Below are 20,430 nucleotides of genomic sequence, written 5' to 3' on the forward strand. Positions count from 1 at the left end.
CTGGCTTTCCGGTCCTGATTAATTTAGATTCCCAGCATGTGTGCCTCATCCTATTAATAAGGGCTTAATCCTTCTTCTCGAAATTTAAATGATGCAACCCAGCAAAGAACAATTGGCCTGGAGTCACAGGACCCAAGTTATGGCCACAGCTTTTCCTCTAATTAGTTATGCAACCTGGTCCAATTTACTGCACACCTGCCCTGGGTAAAGCGAGAGCGACTCCTCTCCAGTATCAGTCTCCTGATCTGAAAGGTGAAGAGTGGAAGCCTGCCCTCTCTCAGGTTCCATAAAGCTCCCACAGATAAGGGGGTGCAAATCAGTGACCCTACTTCCACCCCTTATCTGTCCTCACAAGCTCCATGTCTGAGGGTGGCTGGAAGAGAAAGCCAAGAAAAGAGGTTCCATGTGCAAAAGATTATGGTTGAACTTCCACATACATGAAACGAAGGTAAACCAATCCCCAAGTACTGGCTCAAAGCCTGCTTTGTGCTCAGAATCATTGGGGGCACTCTGGAGGACCTTTTTTAAAGCATAAGATATATTCCTTGTCCTCAGAGACAATTTGTCCTTTAGAAATTACTATCTAGTTAGAAGAAAACTGTAACATGCATTTTAAAAAGAGAACAATGGAAGACTCACACTTAAGTGACGAATACTTAAGGAGAACTTCATGGTATGAATAGCTAACAAAGACTTCTTAGAGGTCTATGTGAAATAAGATTTTGCTCATTTAACAAATATTTACTGAGTGCACACTCTGTGTCAGGTGCAAAAACAGGCGTAGTTTCTACTCTCATGGAGCTTATAATCTAGTAGGAAACAGTCATCAATAGAAAGGCCCATGCTGCAATGTGAGATAAAAGGGGGAAGGAATCTAGTAAGGAAACTCAGAGGTCACTTCCCAGAAGTGACACTAATGCTAAAATCTAAGGACAAGATGGCATTAACCAGGTGAAGCAGAGAGGCAAGGATATTTCAGACTGCGGATACAGCATGTGCAAAGGCCCTGTGGTAAGTAGGTGCTTGACACATCTGAAGACCTGAAAGGCCATGGAGCTAGCGTACAGAGAGCATGGAACACAAATGATGTTCGGGAGGAAGTCAAGACCAGGCATGCTGGGTCCTGTAGGCCAGGTTAGCAGTTTCACCTTGAGATGAGAACATCTTCAGATGGACATGTCTGGCTGCTGCTGTGTGGGGAAAGGAATGGAACAAGACAAGAGTAGATACGGGGAGGTGTTTAAGAGACAACTTCAACAGACCACATGAGAAATGATAATAACACTCTGGACCAGCTTGGTGGCCATGGGGATGGAAGAGATAAAGACAACTAAATTTGCTGATGAAGTGGATATGGGGGTTTGAAAAATAGAAGTGGTCAGGGGCAGCTCCTGGGTTTCTGATGTGCCTAACAGAACAAATGATAGTGTCATTAACTGAGAAGGGAACACAGAAAAGGCTATTTTGAGGAGAAGATGCTAAGTGCCAAATGCTATTGAGAGGTTAACTATTACAAGATGAGGACTCTGAATTTAGAGAACTGAGGGTTCCTGGAGAACTTAGCCATTTTTTTGTTGTTGTTTGCAGATAACATGGTTTCTTATCTTTTTGCTTTTCATTGAAGTACAGTTAATTTACAATGCTGTGTTAATTTCAGGTATACAGAAAAGTGATTTGGTTATTTCAGTTACAGATAGATATTCTTTTTCATATATATTCTTATACACACATTCTTTTTCATATTCTTTTCCATGATCGTTATTACAAGATATTGAATATATACATATACTATATTCTATATTCAAGACCTTAGCCACTTTCAGTGGCATGAGAGGTCAGGTGACAGGTGGATTGAGGAGCTGGAGATCAGGAAGTACAGGGAATACAGCATAAGTATCTGCCCATCTTCCCTCATCTGTCAGCATCTTCATGGCTCCTATGTCCACTCATACAACACACAAGAACAAAGTACACACACATCTCAGATACTTCCTAGAAATTGGTACTCTCTCCTCTGAATAATTAGAAAGGTAAGGAATGGGCTAAGTTCAATTCTTGTAATCTGAAATAAAACAAGGCATGAAATGATCTAATTCTTTTATCCCCTAGCTACCCTCCTCTCTTTCTCATTCTTTCTGTCTCTCTTGCCTTGTCTCTCTCTCTCTCTCTCTCTCTCTCTCTCACACACCCACCCACCCACACACACACACACACACACACACCTTTCAGTGTAACTGTCTCTAAATATCTCATATCTTTCTACTGACAACTGTGGGCTACATCTTTGTAAGTAGCAAAGTATCAACTCAAGAAAGTTGCCTGTGTCTTCTGCTAAAGAAAGTGGCCAATGACACATTCAGCACTGGGAGAGCTTCTGCTTGGTTTTTCATCCAGCATCTGAGGCTGTGAGGTCCTTTCTGGCACTCACCCCCCTACTGTAAATCTGCACGAAACTGTGGCAACATGCTGACAACAGAGGCCAGCCATCCGAGGGACATTCTTTCCTCAAATAAGACTTCGCTTTTATCCTCTGGTATATAGATGAACTGTCATCATTAACCTGGTCTAGGGAACTAAAGTTTCTCTCTCGTTGCTTAAGGCCGTATGTGCTTCTTGTTCTCTTTGTTCTACATGTTTTAAAAATACCTATTCATCTTTTATTTCCAGAATGTTGACCCACATAGGTCGGGACAATAGGATACCATACATAGGAGTTTTCTGAATATCTTGGATATTATAACACTCTTTATTATGCTGAGCAGTCCAAGTCAGTGAGAGACCCCTAGAAAAACTGGGTCAGAAATCCTGTAAAGGTCTGGAGCTGACCTAACATTGCCAGAGGGATTAGTGACTTCTCATGATTCTCTTTGCTGTGGTTTGACTATAAGGTCGAATCTGCTTGTTAATCACAGAAACTATGTTAATTACATCACTACTTAGCATGTTTTCTTTTCCCGCACTTGTTCTGGTTTTCTAATACTAGTATCCTACTTATCAGCACATGCCCTTTGATAGGAAAAGTCAGAAACTCTATTGTCAAAGAGACAGATATAAGTACATAAATTAATCAAGTAATCGATAAGTCTACCCAGAGTTAGATACTGTGCTCAAAGTTATTGCTAAAATACATCAGTTCACTCCTGTTCTATCACTGGACGTGTAGAGATGGAGACATCGTCCAGTGCAGAGAAAATAAGAAGGAGGATAGTGTGCCTTGGGAACCACCAGGAAAGCATCACTGCTAAGACATCCCTCTTCGGGCTTCCCTGGTGGCGCAGTGGTGGAGAATCTGCCTGCTAGTGCAGGGGACACGGGTTCGAGCCCTGGTCTGGGAAGATCCCACATGCCGCGGAGCAACTAGGCCCGTGAGCCACAACTACTGAGCCTGCGCGTCTGGAGCCTGTGCTCCGCAACGAGAGGCCGCGATAGTGAGAGGCCCGCACACCGCGATGAAGAGTGGCCCCCTCTTGCCACAACTAGAGAAAGCCCTCGGGGCTTCCCTGGTGGCACAGTGGTTGGGGGTCTGCCTGCCGATGCAGGGGACGTGGGTTCGTGCCCCAGTCCGGGAGGATCCCACGTCCTGCGGAGCGGCTGGGCCCTTGGGGCCATGGCCGCTGAGCCTGCACGTCCGGAGCCTGTGCTCCGCGGTGGGAGGGGCCACAACAGTGAGAGGCCCACGTACCGCAAAAAAAAAAAAAAAAGAAAGAAATTCCTCGTTGCATCTGAAGCTCCATCACCTCTCTTCTTGGTAGTTTTCATGACTATTATAATGCAAACAAACATATTTATCCAGGTATCATGAGTGAAGAATTTAACAGCCAATTTCGCTAGGACAAAAGGCTCCCCTTACCTTCCACAGGAGGTAAGAAGGGACAGTGTGACCTGGAAAGGAAGAGGAAGAAAGAGGCTGAAATCAGAAAGCACCATCGGAGCCTTGCCCCGTGTTTGTTGGACCTATAGGACCAGACCTATAGGAGTTACTTAGTAATCAAACAGCTCTTGAACAGCAATCAACAATGAAAGAGACCATGGGCTTGGCACTGAGCATGATGCTTTGGGAAAGAGGACGGGTCCGATTTACCTCCTTCAGAATGTTTGGGAGTTCCAGTTTATTTGGGAACTACAACGAATGTACAAAGCAATTTTAAACCACGGAAGACAATATATTCTCTCAATTCTAATGCTGGGGCTTTGGCTTCTTAACCTGAGGAAATTTAGTAAATAGAGCCTCTTTATTTCATGTCTAAAACATCTTATTTCATTTCCTTAAACCTATTCCACTGCAGTACATTTAAATAATTACGAACGACTTTATATTTCAGAAAGTCTGCTTCAGAGTATATAATTTCATAAGTGAAAGGATGAGACTAACACTGCTTCTTCAATCTGTGCATGACAATGGAGAACCCACGGTAGGCAGAATAATGCCCCCTGCCCCACTGCCAACGTGTCCATGTCTTAACCCCCAGCATCTGTCAATATGGTATCTTACATTGCAAAGACACCGCAGCTGTCAGGATTTTGAGATGGGGAGACTGTCCTGGGTTATCAAGGTGGACTCAATCTAATCATAGGAGTCTTTAAAAGCAAAGAACCTTCACCGGATGGGTTAAAGAGATGAGAGGGAAGAAGGAGGGAGATTGGAAACATCAGAGACTGGCCTGTTGTTGCTGGATTTGAAGCTAGAGGAAGGGGCATGAACCAAGGAATGCAGGCAGCCTCTGGAAGCTGGAAGGCGCAAGGAAAAAGATTCTCCCCTGGAGCCTCCAGGAAGGAACATAGGCCTGCCTACACCGTGATTTTAGCCCAGTGAGACCTGTGTCAGACTTTTGACCTCAAGAGCAGTAAGATAATAAATTTGTTCAATACATTTAAGCCATTAGGTTTGTGATAACTTGTTATAGCAGCAATAGAAAACTAACTTGTTTTCCTCTGTATTTTGAAATCTGCAAAATGGGGACAATTACCTTTTCATTTTTCTTTTAAACTGTTATAAAATTAAGAAGCACATATTAAAGACTGTTAAAGAAAACAGTCCGAGTAGGAAAAAACAGCATTGAAAATTTTCTTCATTGCACCTCCTTTTCCTAAATTTTACACGACCCAGTCAATCAGAAAATAAACCAGAAACCTAATATACGTTAGCAAGTTTCATGGCATCCCCAGGTAATCAGAGGCAATCTCTCATATTGATCACAGTATAAAACCAGTTGAGTTATAGAGACACATATCTTATCAGTTCTTTGGCAAATATAAAGCCTCCCTTGGAAAAATACAGTAATGAAATATTCTCAAAGTCAGTATGCAGATCTCCAACTGCTAGGCAAGCTAATGAGATGCATAGCTAGGGACTTAGCATGCATCTGGAGCACTGGTGCTGCATAAGAAACACAGCTGATTCTGATCTCATCAGCTTATCCATTTTTTACAGAAACATCAGCAAAGAGAAGACACTCCATGTATTAAAAGTTTCTACATCCACCCTGAGCTCCACCCTGAGCTATCAGAAACAGGACTCCTGAGCTCCACCCTGAGCTCCACCCTGAGCTCTCAGAAACAGGACAGCAGGCCATGTATTAGAGTTTTCAAAGCTAATAAAATATTTTGCAAGTAACATATTTAGTCAGTCAAACATTGATGATATTTGGCACATTCAAAATACCAAAGCCCGGCCACACAAAATGGTTTGTCGACATGCCAGGAACAGCCCTTTGAAAGAAGGAACTTTAGGGTTTAGACATTAGATGGGTCCCAAAAAATGCGCTTCCAAGTTAACAGAAAATCATTTCGCAGATATGAACAAAAAAAGGATCTTAGCCTCATATAATAATAAATAATCAGAAGATGCTCATAAATAACAAAAGAGTACAAATTCCACAATTAATATTTATATAAGTTTTAAAAAAGAAAAGCCAAGAAGGGACAAAGCATGTCAAAAGCAACTCTCTCTATTCAAGTCTTTGCTACTACTTTGCATCTTTGGGAAAGTTTCTTAATTTCTTTTCACCTTGGTTTCCTCATGTGTAATAGTATTTTTAAAGCATTAAATAGCATTTAATAGCTCTTTACAAAGGATTTAAAATAGTCTCTGAATTTGGGGATCTGCTCCCCACTCCTCTCCTCACTCCGTTTGTCCTGTCACACCACTGCACCAGAGACCTGGCTCTTTCGACAACCCTGGAGTGTTTCTGCGTGAAACCTTCTCATTTCCATTGTGGCATCAGACTCCACAGAGCACGGATTAGTTGCACTCCGGTAAACAGCAGCACCAGCACAATGATTAAAGCCTCTATTCCTATCTTCCCTGGTACCTTGGTGCAGGGGTGGGGTGGACAGGTGATGGGTAGAGGGTACCTCATGAAACAGTCCCTCTGGCATCCTCAGCCTAAACAGGGCCCCAAGGGACCACCTTCACTTGGCTATTCCCTCTGACGAGCTTCTGTCTTCAAACCATACCTCACCACCACCTCGCTCCCAGTAAAACAGCCTATTTTCCCTCACTCAATAGAAAAAAAGACTGAGCTCCGCACATAGATGTGAAAATTAAAGGAGGTAACAGACACAAAATGTTCAGTACAATGTCTGAGCCTAAGTACCCACTCAACACATATTAACAACTATTTTCATCAGTTATGACCATCATCCTCATGGTAGGAACATCTTGCCACAAAATCTGCTAAATAACCCAGTCAACAGACCACAGTTCGTCAGATCCATGTTTTCTATATCTTGGTCAATTTGCTAATGCTAATAGGAATTATTCAAAAGAAGAGACTTACCCAGATGCCCTTTGTTAATCTGGTAAAGAACCACAGAGAAATTTCCTTGGGAAATAAAACGTTAGAAGCAACTACACAATAGTAGATTGTAAACTTTAAGGAAAGCAGGAGAAAAATCAGGAAGACAAGAAAAATGAACTTAAGAAAAATGTGTCCAAGTAATAAATTGGCTCAAATGAGATCTTTGTGGAAAATAAAAAGCAAATGGGAATGTCATGAAAAAGTAAAAGTAAAAAAGTGAAAGTTAGGCCAGGTTTTACATAGAAAGAAGTAAATATGTGAAGGCACAGGTTTAGAAAATGAAAAAAAAAAAAAAAACGTTACTGGCAAAAGAATAGAGGACCTTACAAAGCAAAACAGAGACATGGGAGGAAAGGTTAACTGATAATTGTAAGGCCATCTGGTGTTTTCAACTAAACTTCCTAAAAGACGTATCATCTGCTTTCTGCTAAGCAAAGCAAGTACCATCTGACACAAGAATAAAGAAAATGAAACCAAATTTGAGAAAGAAAGTACTAAAATGTACCTTAGCAGCCGGCTACCTTCAAATCAGCAGAGCCTTAATGGCCCACATTGGAGGATAGTTGAGGAATTTCCAAATGTTATTACGAAGAGCCCCATTCTCCTTGGTTATCCATTATCTCTGCCTTCTCATACTGAAATATCCTACACAGCAATGCACCTCTTCCAGATGATATACATTAAATAAGCAACCAATGGAAAGCATGCAGTGTGCCTATCATTCTGAATACTACCCAAGTCATAAAAGGAGATGCTTATTGATAATTCGGCCTTGTAATTACAGCCCTAACTTCTTCAAGGAAAGGCCCCTAGCAATACTCCATAAAATAAATTAGAATTCACACGTTTACTTAGAACAATTTAATTAATAGGTATGGCTAAATCCAGTTAACTCTCTAGGGCAATTAGGACATCCGAATCACCTGGGGTGCTTTTAAAACTATTACAGTCCCCACTCCACCCACTGAGTCATGATGCCTGGAGATAGGTGTCTCCCGTTTAAAACCTCTCCATGGTGATGTTTACACACACTAAAACATGTGTCCTGGGCCTTCTTCCCCGAGCTCCTTCCAAGGGGTACTTCCTCCCTTCTTTTATTAGGCATATTTATGCATATTTTAAGACAGGGCCTAGGAGCAACAGACTATGAATCACTCAGAGCTAGAGTCAAAACCTCACTATAGAAAGTAATAGCCAAGTGACTGCTTGAAGTCTCAGGTTTGTTTTTTTTTTAAATTTTTATTTTATATTGGAGCATAGTTGATTAACAATGTTGTGTTCGTTTCAGGTGTTCAGCAAAGTGATTCAGTTATACATATATCTATTCTTTTTCATATTCTTCTCCCATTTAGGTTATTACAGAATATTGAGCAGTGTTCCCTGTGCTATACAGTAGGTCCTTGTTGGTTCTCTATTTTAAATATAGCAGTGTGTACATGTCAATCCCAAACTCCCAGTCTATCCCTCCCTCCCACCCTTCCCCTCTAGTAACCGTTAAGTTCATTCTCTGAATCTGTGAGTCTGTTTCTGTTTTGTAAATAAGTTCATTTGTATCATGTTTTTCTTTATCTGTAAAATGGGAGCAATAAAGCCTATTTCTCAAATTTGCTCTGTTGGTCTGAGGACTAAATGACTGCAAATGTTAACATGCTTGAAGGAGTGTTTGGCACTCCTCCATCCTTCAGTGAAGGACCATTAGTAAACCCCGGGGTGGTAGCAGCAACCAGTCAGTCTCCAGGAAGGCCTATGACAGCTTCTAGAAGGACAGGATGCCCTTCTGTGTTTCAGTACACTTGCCTATGCAAAAAGCCTAAGGTATCCTTTGCTGAACTAAATCATCCTCAAGTGGTTTTGGTGGAGGCATGTCTGGATGGGTTCTCAGAGCCACAGTCCTCATAAGCCTGACCAATCCCCTCATCAAGGATGGCAACGCACTGGTCTCTATATCATTTGGAGAAATACAAGAGGAAAGAGGGTTGAACTTCTTCTTTATAATTCCCAACTCTTCCTCCAGTGATGCCCTTTTTACTTTGTCCTGTCCAGCATGAATATGGTTCATTCTCCCTCTTCAGAGGGTCTTGACATTAAGTGATGTGCCTTGATCCGTGACCCAGAGCCAAGCCATCACATTATACGGCTGGTCATTCATGTCCTGATATAATGTGTTGTGTTCTCTGTAGACAGCACATGTTTATTGATCTCCTACCAGGGCCCATGCACACTGCTAGGCTGTGCCCTGCTAAAGTCTGCAAGAAACCAGGCAGATTCATAGTCACGGGTGGGCTGTAGCAGGTATCACTGTAGACGTTAGAAAAGATGTGAAGACTCCCCTACAGGTCACTGAGTTTGGAGCCAGGACAGAGCATTGCCTGTGCTGAGAAAACCAGTGCAGGAGAAATTCATAGGGGACCACAGTCAAAGAGAGCAAGGAGGCATGAAAGAAGTCATGGCCATGTACCTCCAGAAGCAGCCATAGAGGCAAGTGATAACAAAAGAGACCTCCTCCACCTGGTCCAGGTGCTCTGCTTGTCAGTCACAGAAGAGGACCCCCAACCCTGACCCCACAGGACACTCCCACTCCTACACCCACCCAGCCAGCAGCTGCTGAGGAGTCTGGGTTGGAGGAGAGAGGGAGGAAGGGGAGAGAATTCAGTCCATGGGAGCCAGTCCCAGGAGACACATTCTAGGGAAGCCAGAACCAGGGAGCTCTGAACTATTACACGGAATGGAGTTTAGAGTTGCAAACTCATTATAAATGAACATCAAGTATGACAAAATTATCAACAGGGACTGAGAAGCCACTAATTGGCAACTCTACATTTTCTTTCTTTCTCTCAGCAAATACACAGAATATGGGTGATTAAAAAATCAAGCTGAGATAAATTACTGGGAAAAAATGTTCCATGTAAATACATCACTTAGTAAAGACTGTCCAGTCATACCTGCCACATTTCCTTTCTTTTTTTTAAATTTTTAATTAAAAAAAATCAAACTTACAGAAAAGTTGCAAGAGTATTAGATGAACCACATGAAATTGGCACTTTTATAAATCAAATATGGCCAAATATTGGTTATATCATACAGGTCTAACTAATAGTATTCTTGTAATTTATCTGTAAGTTTTTTTAATACCGTGAATTTTCATTTACCCTTCACCTAAATTCTCTAATTGCTAACGTTTTGTTCCATTTGTTTTTTTGCTAGATAGATAGCTATAGGTATAGCTATACAGATAATTAGATATATATACAGATAGTGCTAAAATTTTTGAAAGTTGCAGACTCCATGATGATTTACCCCTAAGTACTTCAGTGCGTTTCACAAGAACAAGAACTGTATCTTATATAGTCACAGTATCATTATCAAATTCAGGAATGAGACGTTGATATGTATGCTATTGGTACCTAATATACAGTTCATACTCAAATTCTTCCAACTGTCCCCATAATAACCTATATAGCATTGTTTTCTAATCCAGAATCACACACTGCATTTGACTGCCACGTCTCGAGTTTCCTTTAATCCAGAAAGTTTCTCAGCCTTTCTTTGATCATTTTAATAATGGCATTTTTTTGAGAACACAAGCCAGGTGTTTTACAGAACGTTACTCCTGTTGGATTTGTCTGATGTTTTCTGATGCTTCCTTGCAGCTGTGGCAAGATGACAGAAGCGATGCTGTGTCCTTCTCAGTGCATCACATTAGGAGGCCCATGATGTCAATTCATCCGATTGTGTGTGATATTGACTTTGATCACTTGGTTAACATAGTGATTCCACCATACAAGTTACCATTTTCCCTTTAGAAGTAACAAGTCAGTCGTATCTGAAGAAATTAGCTACTATTTCACAACCAGTTCAAAAATATTTATTGAGCACCCACCCTCTCCAGACACAAATCTCTTCCTTCAAGGATCTCACATTTCAGTGGAGGTGGGGGAATCTGATGATATACAAATAATTAAGGATTTGATATTCTAGAAGGCATTTGAAGGGGGGGTTATGGAGGGACGTGTGTGTTTCCATTTTAAATAGAGAGTCAGGGATGGCCTCTTTGAGGAGGTGACAATTAAGTACCGGCTCGAAGGGGTAAGGACCAGAGCCATGGGGAAGATAAGAGCTTTCCAGACAGAAGGACCAGCAAATGAAAATGGCCTGAGGTACCTGGTATGTTTCAAAGTCGTCAAAGAGCCAATCAGGCTGGAATAGAAAGAGCTGAATAAGGAGAATAACAGAGTTTTCTCAGGATTCTTTCCATTACAGCTGACCAAAAGACTCCCTAAACACACGGAAGTAAGAGGAGGGGGAACAAAGGGACTGTATTAGCCAATATAATTTTGACATTCATGGTAGAGCTCATTTCAGCCACAGCTGGACTGGGGGCTTAAGTGAGGACCTCAGGAGGCTGTCTCTCTCCAGGTCTTGCCTCTGATTTCTTCTCCCCAGGTGGCGGCTCAGATGGCCATTCCACATCCAGCCTTTCATCATACTCATTTAGTTATCCCAGGGGGAAGGGAGTGCCTCCTCCCCAGCAGATTGAAGACAAGTCATGAGAGCAATGTCCATTGACCTTGCCTGCTTCATGTTCCATTCCAGAGAGTAAATCCCTAAGGGATGGGGGCGGAGGGAAAGGAGGAGGGGGAGGGTGTTAGGATTGACAAGGTCTGCATCCCAGATCCACCCCCAGAGCCAGAGAAAGAGGTCAATCCCACCCTAGGGACACAGTGAGAGAATGAGCGAGTAGCAATTCTCTCCAAAGCAAGATTAAGGTCCTAATTCTCAAGAAATGAAGAAGATGTACTGAGCAGGACAAACAACAGATGTGCACTACTAGTGCATTTACATAATTATACTTTGTCTCCTTAAAAAAATAATAATAATCTTGACTTTCAAAGCCTCTGATAAATGACAATTGGACAGAGATTTTTTTTGCCCATTATGTTTTTTTCAAGGACACTAGCTTAGATCCTTCTGTTCCCAGTGTAGACATTGGAGGATTGAGAAGAAATAAGCAAAACACAGTGTTCAACACATAGCTTCTCAGTGGTTTTCATGTTCATTAAATCTGCTTTCACCCGTGCATAAACACCTAATTTTCTACTGGGATGCCAAGATATCAGGAGCATAAAAGTCTGACAGCACCTAAAATGACAATTCTCCTTTATAACAGCATCATTTTCTTAGAGCTATAAGCGGCCAAATCCAGTCTCCTAAAAATCAACTTATTCGAAAGCCAATGGACATTGCTAAATGAAAAAAGAATTAGAAATGAGGAATCAGTGACTTTTTTTATACCATTGGCCTTAACCTACATGTGAAACAATTTCACATAGAGGCTGAAAAACTAAATTAAAACATAAATTCTGTTTTAAGCTAAAAGAAGCAAGGGACTATAGTCATTTTCTAACTCATTCCGGGTTCTCCGTAAGGCTGAACACAATTCTTTTCTAAAAAAAAAACAAAGCCTTTTTTTAAAATGAATTTGAGAAGTAACACCAAACAAGACCTTAATATTTCTAAAAGTTCTACTTAAAAAGGGAAGCATTCAAAACTGCAGATTAATCCAGGTGTATTCACCCAAAGTAGGTGCTGATAGGATCACTGTCCTATCATTTTTCTTACTAGCGCTGTTTTTTGGCTCAGATAAGACCCAACCAACAAAAGAGACTTTTATGTGCAGCCTCACACACAGTGGGGAAAGTTGAAGATGTTCACTCCTAGGATTTACTCTAACCTCTCTGTTGTCTAAATGCAAACTGAGAGATTCATCTTACACACTTTTAGAACGAACACGCCAGTTCAGCAATATGACCAAATACAAAATATACCCAAAATCATTGTTTTCTTAAAATACCAACAGTAAGTCTATGGAAAATAATGGAATAAAGATTCGCATTCATCATACCAACAGATAAATGGACCTTTGGGTATAATATTTATGAGAAATGTGCCAGGCCTATATTAAAACATTGTAAAACTTTTCTCAGACATATGGATATAGATATAAAAATAAATAAATAAATGAACAAACAAACATGGCATTCACCTACATTCTCAGTAAAATATGTAAATTTGTATAGCCTTTCTGGAGGGCAATTTGCATTACATATTAAGTCTTACAAATATGTATACCTTTTAACCCAAGGAACTCTGTGCAAAAATCTATCCTAAGGAAATTATCAGAAATGTACCCAAAGATGAAGGTTGTTTATCTTGGTGTTATTTATAATAGCAAAACAAAACAAAATCCAAAATTTTAGGAATAGAGAATTAATTAAACTATGTCTCATTCATGCAATGGAACCCTATGCAGCTACTAAAACCATAGTTTTATCTTATTTCAAGAATATGAACTAGATTTAAATAATATACTATTATAGCAGGATGCCAAACTGAAGAGGCAGAATATTCTCCATTTCATAAGATGTCTGTATGTGATAGACACTTAAGATTATAAAAATACCTTCCAAGCTTCTCAAATTCCCATATCTGCAAGCATCTGTATGATAATCTCTCCCATAAAAGGCAATCAGTTGTAATGAAATAATGTTACGGACCTCTTCACTCAATATGTGAATAAACTCTAAAGATTCCAGGACAGAGAAATGCTTTTCTTCATGCCCCAAATAATCCCAGGCCAAATGCTGACATCCCTCCCCTGATCCTGTCTCCCCACTAGAAGAATAGTCACTTTCAAATGCCCTGGATTTTCCAACTAAACTCATAACCTAATTTGTTTCCATCTTTTTTTAAATAGTGTTTTCCAAATTTGGGTCATTTGCTTCCTAAGTTCATAATATTACCAAACTTACAAATTATCTGTTACTCTCTATTTCTTCTTTATATTGGCTCGTGTTTTATGTAAATATTTTGGTCACACATCAGCCATGAAATTAAGGATTTGATATTGTAATTATTTTTTCTAATATATCTTAAAATAAATACCTTGATCAAAGGAAAAAAAACATCTAACAAACTCTCATACACTTACATCATTGCTGTCTATTCCAATAGGAAACATAAGAGAAACACCAACTCCATGGATGCTGATAGGTGACCTGGGTATAGTTGAACCAAGTTTAAGCAATGTCTTAATCCAAATTAGTGTCTCTTAGGGCACCAAGTCAAGAGTCATGGAGAGTTAGCCAGGGAGCATCTTTTAGGACAGGCCACAAATTTAACATCCTTCTGCCTGAACTACTCAAATCAATTCTCCCTCTCTATCAATGAATCCTATGCTTCTTCTCTCCAAAATCCAAGAAGCAATACCATTTATTTAGGAAATAAAAGATCTGTTTAAAGCAATACAGATATACTTTCCTGTAACTTGTGTGAAATCAAGAGTTGGCAAATGTTTTCTGTAAAGAGCCATATAGGAAATATTTTTGAGTTTGTGGACCATACAGTCTAGCACAACTACTCAACTCTGTCATTATCATGCAAAATAGCCACGGGTATGTAAATGAGCGAGCTCAGTGTGGTTGTGTAACCATAAAACTTTATTCATAGACACTAAAATTTGAATATGATATAATTTCAAGTCATGAAGTATTATTCTTTTTTTAAATTTCTTCCCAACCCTCGAGAAGTATAAAAACTTCCTAAGCTCAGGAGCCATACAAAAGCAGGCAGCAGGCTAGATCTGGTCAACAGGTCAGAGCTTGCTAATCCCTGCTTTAGACCATCAGGGTTGGCAATCTTACTGTTTATACAAACTGATGGAAGCAAAAGTCCAGTGTTTGTCACAATTTTTCCTGAAGATTTGTTTTTGCATAGTCAGAAAATTATTTATCAACATGTATTTTATCCAAAAAAACATATTTTTAAAAAACACTTCTAAGAAAAACTTCAAGTGGTCATTTTATTACGTATATAGTACATAATTACTATATACGTAATGAGTAAGAGACCTTTAACTTTTCTACTTCTTCCCATTAAAGGCCTGCTTTCATTTTATTGGGGACTTTAGGCATCTTCATCCAGGAACAGAACAATGTATGCAGTTTATGTAATTGTTCTTCAATAATTACTCCCAGGAAATTCTGACCCAGTTCAAATATCAAAGAAAAATAGAAGTCCAAGTTCCTGACTTGTGGTTCCGGAGAGTGTGTGCAACAGAATGCTGAGAGACACACAGAATGATGAGAGCCTGCAGCAGCCCAGGTCAGGAAACCGGAGGCCACCAGGTCCTGCGCTGCCACACACCAGCTAAGGGACAAGTCCCCGTGTCACTGCGCTGAGCCACAGATCTCCATCTGTCAAATGGGGATCACTTCCCTCACAAAAGTTTTCTGAGAATCAAAGGAGAAAAGCCCTCTGTCAACTGAGGAGGATAATACTAAGGTAATGAAATCTCAAAGAGAAATTTGGTAGAGTCGGAAGCATAGAAATGAGCTGCTCAGATTCATTAAGTAAACGTTATAAGCAAACTCACTTCGAAGAATATGTCCATCATGTCACCCCACAAGCAAAAGATTACCCTGTGGAGCTCTCTTAAGAAACGTGACAGAATATCACTTGAATTCAATCACGGCATGTTCATCAATATTCTTCTTCATTTTGCAGTTGACCGTTCAAAGTTGTATGAGTTCAAACTTGAAATCGGGAGTTAAAGACCTGCAGCTGTCTCCAAACTAATATCATTGTAAATACAGTCAAGCCGTTTGTCAGTTCCGCGTGTGTGTTTAAGTCATTTCGAAGAGCAGTGGCTCCATTTCTCCTTCTCTGCGGAAATGAGAAGCATCCATCATTAACTTGCCAACCAACGTGAGCCTGGCAGTCACACTGTGGGTCTAATCCAAGCGGTATAATGCTCGGCGGTCTCCAGTAAGTCACAGCAGGTCTGAGGGCAGGTTAAATGGCTTTAATTAAGAATAAGAACTAAAAAGAAAGATCATTTGACACATAGGTCAATATTTTTCCTTCAAAACTGAGGTAGGCATACTGGGACAAAATCATTGCGTATTCATCAAAATGAAGCCAGTATGAGACCTCAGAAAGGATATTAATTAAAGAGAGGAAAAGTAATTAAACGTTAGAAAAAGGTGGTAGATAAGACATACTTTTACCCAGCCATATTATTTTTTTCTCTTGTAAACCAACGGATTTAATAATAGCTGGGGAATTTCACTTACTGCTGGCTGAATGCCAACTGGTGTAGCTCATTTGCATCATCAGATATGTGTGAAGAGATTCATATTCACCCAATAAAGACTGCTTGTATGAACTTTCAAAAATAATGTACTTTTAAAGCAAAGTTTACTATCGTCCGAAACACTTTGGTTTCCTCAATTAGAAGATTTGAGGACTGTCATTTATTAGCAGGATTACTTAGAAAGCTCATGGCGGTGACATCCAGCTGAAAGGGGCCCGAGGCTGAATTCCACTCTCCTGCCTCTTTGTGTGTGACGGACGACAAATTGCTTAGTTCCAAACTTGTCTCTTCATCTAAGAAAGGAAGATACTGATGCCTACTTCTTTGAGTTGCTCTGATGAGTAAATAGGATAATGTATGTAAAGTATTCAGCACTGTGCCTGGCACATAGAAACTTCTCCACAAACAGTAATTATTATTATTTTTATTATAAGTGCATTATCATTTTGCTCCGCGTCTAAGTTTCAGCTTACAGCTACTTCAACATTTTCTCAGAATCGTATAAACTACAGCATGGAAACACGCTTTTTATTTTACAAAGAGCCAAATATACATAATATACTATTGTAAACTATCGAGCTTTAGGTCAACTTAGTGCTGTAATTTTTTTAGATTCTTTTCAGATAATTCACTGCACATGCCATCAAAAGTTTTCATGACAGTCAATACACAAATAACATGGGAAGGTGTTGGCCAGTTAAACAAGAAAATAAAAATCACCATTTTTAGGCCAAAATAACTGAATGTGCTCAAAGTGTGCTCCAGCGAATTCTGAAGGGCTCCAGAATAAGCTTCCAAATTACGGATATTTAAAAATTCAAGATATACTTTATTTAGAATGAATTCATCACTTACTCATTATTCAAAAGATCCTCAAAGGTTTGGAAGAGATTGCTCTAACCGAGTATTTTGCTGATATTACATTTAATAATTCCTTTTATGTTCGTTTAGATAAGAGCTGAAACTAAACTCTCAACTGCAAAGCACAGTCTCAGCTCTGCACAGGGAGGGACACCTCAGGCCTTAGGATGAATGCACAGTAGATAGCAGGTAAACTGCCGAGTGAAACAGGAGACAAACAAAGGTGAGGACTCACACCTTTCCTACTTTGGAGCTTTGCCTTCTGCCTTCTTGGGATGGCTCATGATCTAGATTACAGAACACTCAGCAATTACCATTGGGTCACTTCTTTAGATTATATATATAGTAATTCCACAGTTCACAAGAATTATTTATTTTTTATGAAAATTTCTTTTCCTCAGCTCTTTTTTAGCTCATTTAGCTTATCGTTATTGTTAAAGCAAAAAGGTGGGATATTCATATACTGGGGCGGAGCTTAATTAAGAATGAGCATTTCAGTGGCTGAAACCAGCCTTTTTTTTTTAATCTTATGCTACTGTCTGTATTTTATAAAACTTTAAGGAAATATTTTAATTTATATAGAGTGTTTTTTACAAAAGAAACTGGTATCAGTAGCTGTTTGAGGAGAGGAAAGCTGAGGCACTGGAGATTCTATTTGGGAAGGACTTACTTTTTGCTGCATACATTTTGGTACTGTTTTGGAGGAAAATGGCATATTAACTTTAAGAAAATATTAGTGCATAGAGTTAATGCATGGATTGGAATACAATGCTCTCCAAGATTCCTTTCATTCTTAAAGTCTAGGATTCTAAATTCCTGTTGTGTGTTCAGATAGCCATTCTATATCTAAAGCAAGTAGAGCAAAACCAGTCTCTGCTACTGAGGGATTTATATTCTCAAAACGTTGGGCACTGGTATATATATGCCAAGGAGAACATGAGAAATATATTGCCATTTATCTAGAAAAGCCTGGCTATCTTTTGTAGATCAAGTTTTCTAGACAGTCTTTTAAAAAATAACTTTTTTTTTTTTAGGTTTTGTTCATTGAAATTCTGGGTGTTTTTTAAAATTGAAGTATAGCTGATTTACAACATTGTGTTAGTTTCAGGTGTACGGCAAAGTGATTCGGTTATATATATATATATATATTCATATATATGTACATATATACTCTTTTTCAGATTCTTTTCCATGATAGGTTATTACAAGAAATTGAATTTAGTTCCCTGTGCTCTACAGTAAGCCCTTATTGTTTTGAATCCAGCCTTTAGACATGGTTCACTTTGTCTGAACAATGTTTAGCATCTTTCGGAATTCGTTTCCATCATTTAAAAATTAGGTTTTACATAAGACCTGCCGATTTCTGACTTCTGTTGAAATGTCTCCAAATGGCGACCGCACTTATGCGTGGTGACGATTGGCACAAGCTCAGTAGTGGCTGTCCTCTTCTTTTTTTTTTTTTTTTTTTTTAAATTTTATTTATTATGGCTGTGTTGGGTCTTCATTTCTGTACGAGGGCTTTCTCTAGCCGTGGCAAGCAGGAACCACTCCTCATCGCGGTGCACGGGCCTCTCACCATCACAGCCTCTCTGGAGCACAGGCTCCAGATGCGCAGGCTCAGTAATAGTGGCTCACGGGCCCAGTTGCTCTGCAGCATGTGGGATCTTCCCAGACCAGGGCTCGAACCCGTGTCCCCTGCATTGGCAGGCAGACCCTCAACCACTGCGCCACCAGGGAAGCCCGGCTGTCCTCTTCTGAAGGCTGTGTGTTCTCCAAGTTCCCACAGTCCTCTGTATTCACTGATGGCCCGTCCCTAATTTCAGTGGGTATTGGATTTGGGGTCCTCTGCTCTACAGAATAAACTCTTCCAAAACTGTGCTTTGCAGTTGAGAGCTTAGTCCCAACTCCTATCTAACCTAACATAAAATGAGTTATGGATACATCCTGCTGACAGGCTACATGCCACATTCACCAGCATTCAGCATGTTGTTTTAGAAAGAAGTTGATGGATAGAAACCACCTCGACAGAGGGGACCTGAGAAGGAAATGAGACTCACCAGAAGCCTCTACCATGGCGGGGGGGTGGGGGGGAGGGCACAGGGGGGGACCTGCATCTTCAGTGTCTATTGAGGTGATTCCCATCACCCCATGTTCAGTGCAGGGGCACAAGTCAAGCGTGATACCCCCATAAAGAAACTCAAACCCTCCACGCCAGGAGCACTGCTGACTTAAGGGTTACAACATCATCATCACTGTATTTATTTATTTATTTTAATTATTTATTTTTGTCTGCATTGGGTCTTCGTTGCTGTGTGCAGGCTTTCTATAGTTGCAGCAAGCGGGGGCTACTCTTCGTTGCGGTGCGCGGCCTTCTCATGGCGGTGGCTTCTCTTGTTGCAGAGCACGGGCTCTAGGCGTGTAGGCTCCAGTAGTTGCAGTATGCGGGCTCAGTAGTTGTGGCGCACGGGCTTAGATGCTCCGCGGCATGTGGGATCTTCCCGGACCAGGGCTCGAACCCGTGTCCCCTGCATTGGCAGGCGGATTCTTAATCACTGCGCCACCAGGGAAGTCCCTACGTTTTATATCTTTATCTTTCAAATAGGTTTGGTGCCAATGCATGGTCCACAAGGCACATGCCTCAAGGATCAGACCATGTTGACCTGAGTGAAAATGGCATACAAACCAGCTAAAGGATATAGAGCTGAAGGACACAGCTAAACACCCACTTGCCGTGCCCACTGCACTGCCAGAAAAGCCATGAGAGTGAAGCTCCCTTTCATAAGGAAACCCAACGTAAGCACCACCCAACGACAAGCTTGAGTAAGACATTCGCAGGGAAACCCCGCCACTTCAGCAGCTACAGAACACATGATGTACCTTCTTTGGTTGCAGTTTTGGACATGACATATCTTCAGCCCACTTCCACAGTGGGAGCATGAGACTAACTACCAGATGCAGCTTGGAACCCGGCAGAGGTATCTAAGGCTCTCTCCTTCTATACTTGGTAACCGCTTTTATAGTAGTGCAGAGACATTTTTAAAAAGATATCACTTCTGTCTGCTCACAGAGAGAAGCCTGAAATAAATGACTGGGGTCTGTTTTCCCTCTTGTGTGGCAGGAGCAATTGCTTTGAAAGACTACTCTCTGGAAAATTCAAAGTTCAGCTGAGCTCTTCTGTAGCTGCTCTGCTTTCCAGGAAGAGCTTTCAAGGGCCATGAACTCAGGCAGCAGCACATGACAGCACAAGTCAAAACGAAAAGAGAACGGCTTTTGTCACACCCCTCTCCTCTACACGTTAACTACCCAGAATCTCTACACTAAATCCAACCACTTCCTGCCCTAACCATAGGTGACACACATCCTGCCTTCGCATGAATTATAAAAAGGCACCTCTTCCCCTCTGGGGAGGAAGAATTATAGAAAGAGTGTTCCTCTCTCCCCCTCTTGGCTGATGAATTATGAAGTGAAAGGCTTAACAAGTGGAATGCAGCTGGACTGCCAGCTCAACCCACCAACTCTGCTGGTACCTTGAGCAGTGCACCAACTACACAACTGTGCCGGCTGGCATTTTTCTCCTTACTGCCGTCACTGCCACCCAAGACCAAGCACCAGAATACT

The 20,430-nt window shown here is 40.7% G+C and overlaps 1 long non-coding RNA gene across 1 annotated transcript in view; it reads right to left on the minus strand.

Annotated features, from left to right (window-relative positions):
* Positions 1 to 3,854: 3,854 nt before the first annotated feature.
* LOC141279103 (uncharacterized) overlaps positions 3,855 to 20,430 on the minus strand; it is a 237,233-nt gene continuing 220,657 nt past the window's right edge. The window contains exon 3 of the long non-coding RNA XR_012332859.1: positions 3,855 to 3,882. This is a non-coding gene — a long non-coding RNA (uncharacterized lncRNA). The remainder of the gene's footprint in view (positions 3,883 to 20,430) is intronic.

Source organism: Tursiops truncatus, chromosome 7 (genome assembly GCF_011762595.2).
Source record: "Tursiops truncatus isolate mTurTru1 chromosome 7, mTurTru1.mat.Y, whole genome shotgun sequence".
Taxonomy (NCBI): domain Eukaryota; kingdom Metazoa; phylum Chordata; class Mammalia; order Artiodactyla; family Delphinidae; genus Tursiops; species Tursiops truncatus.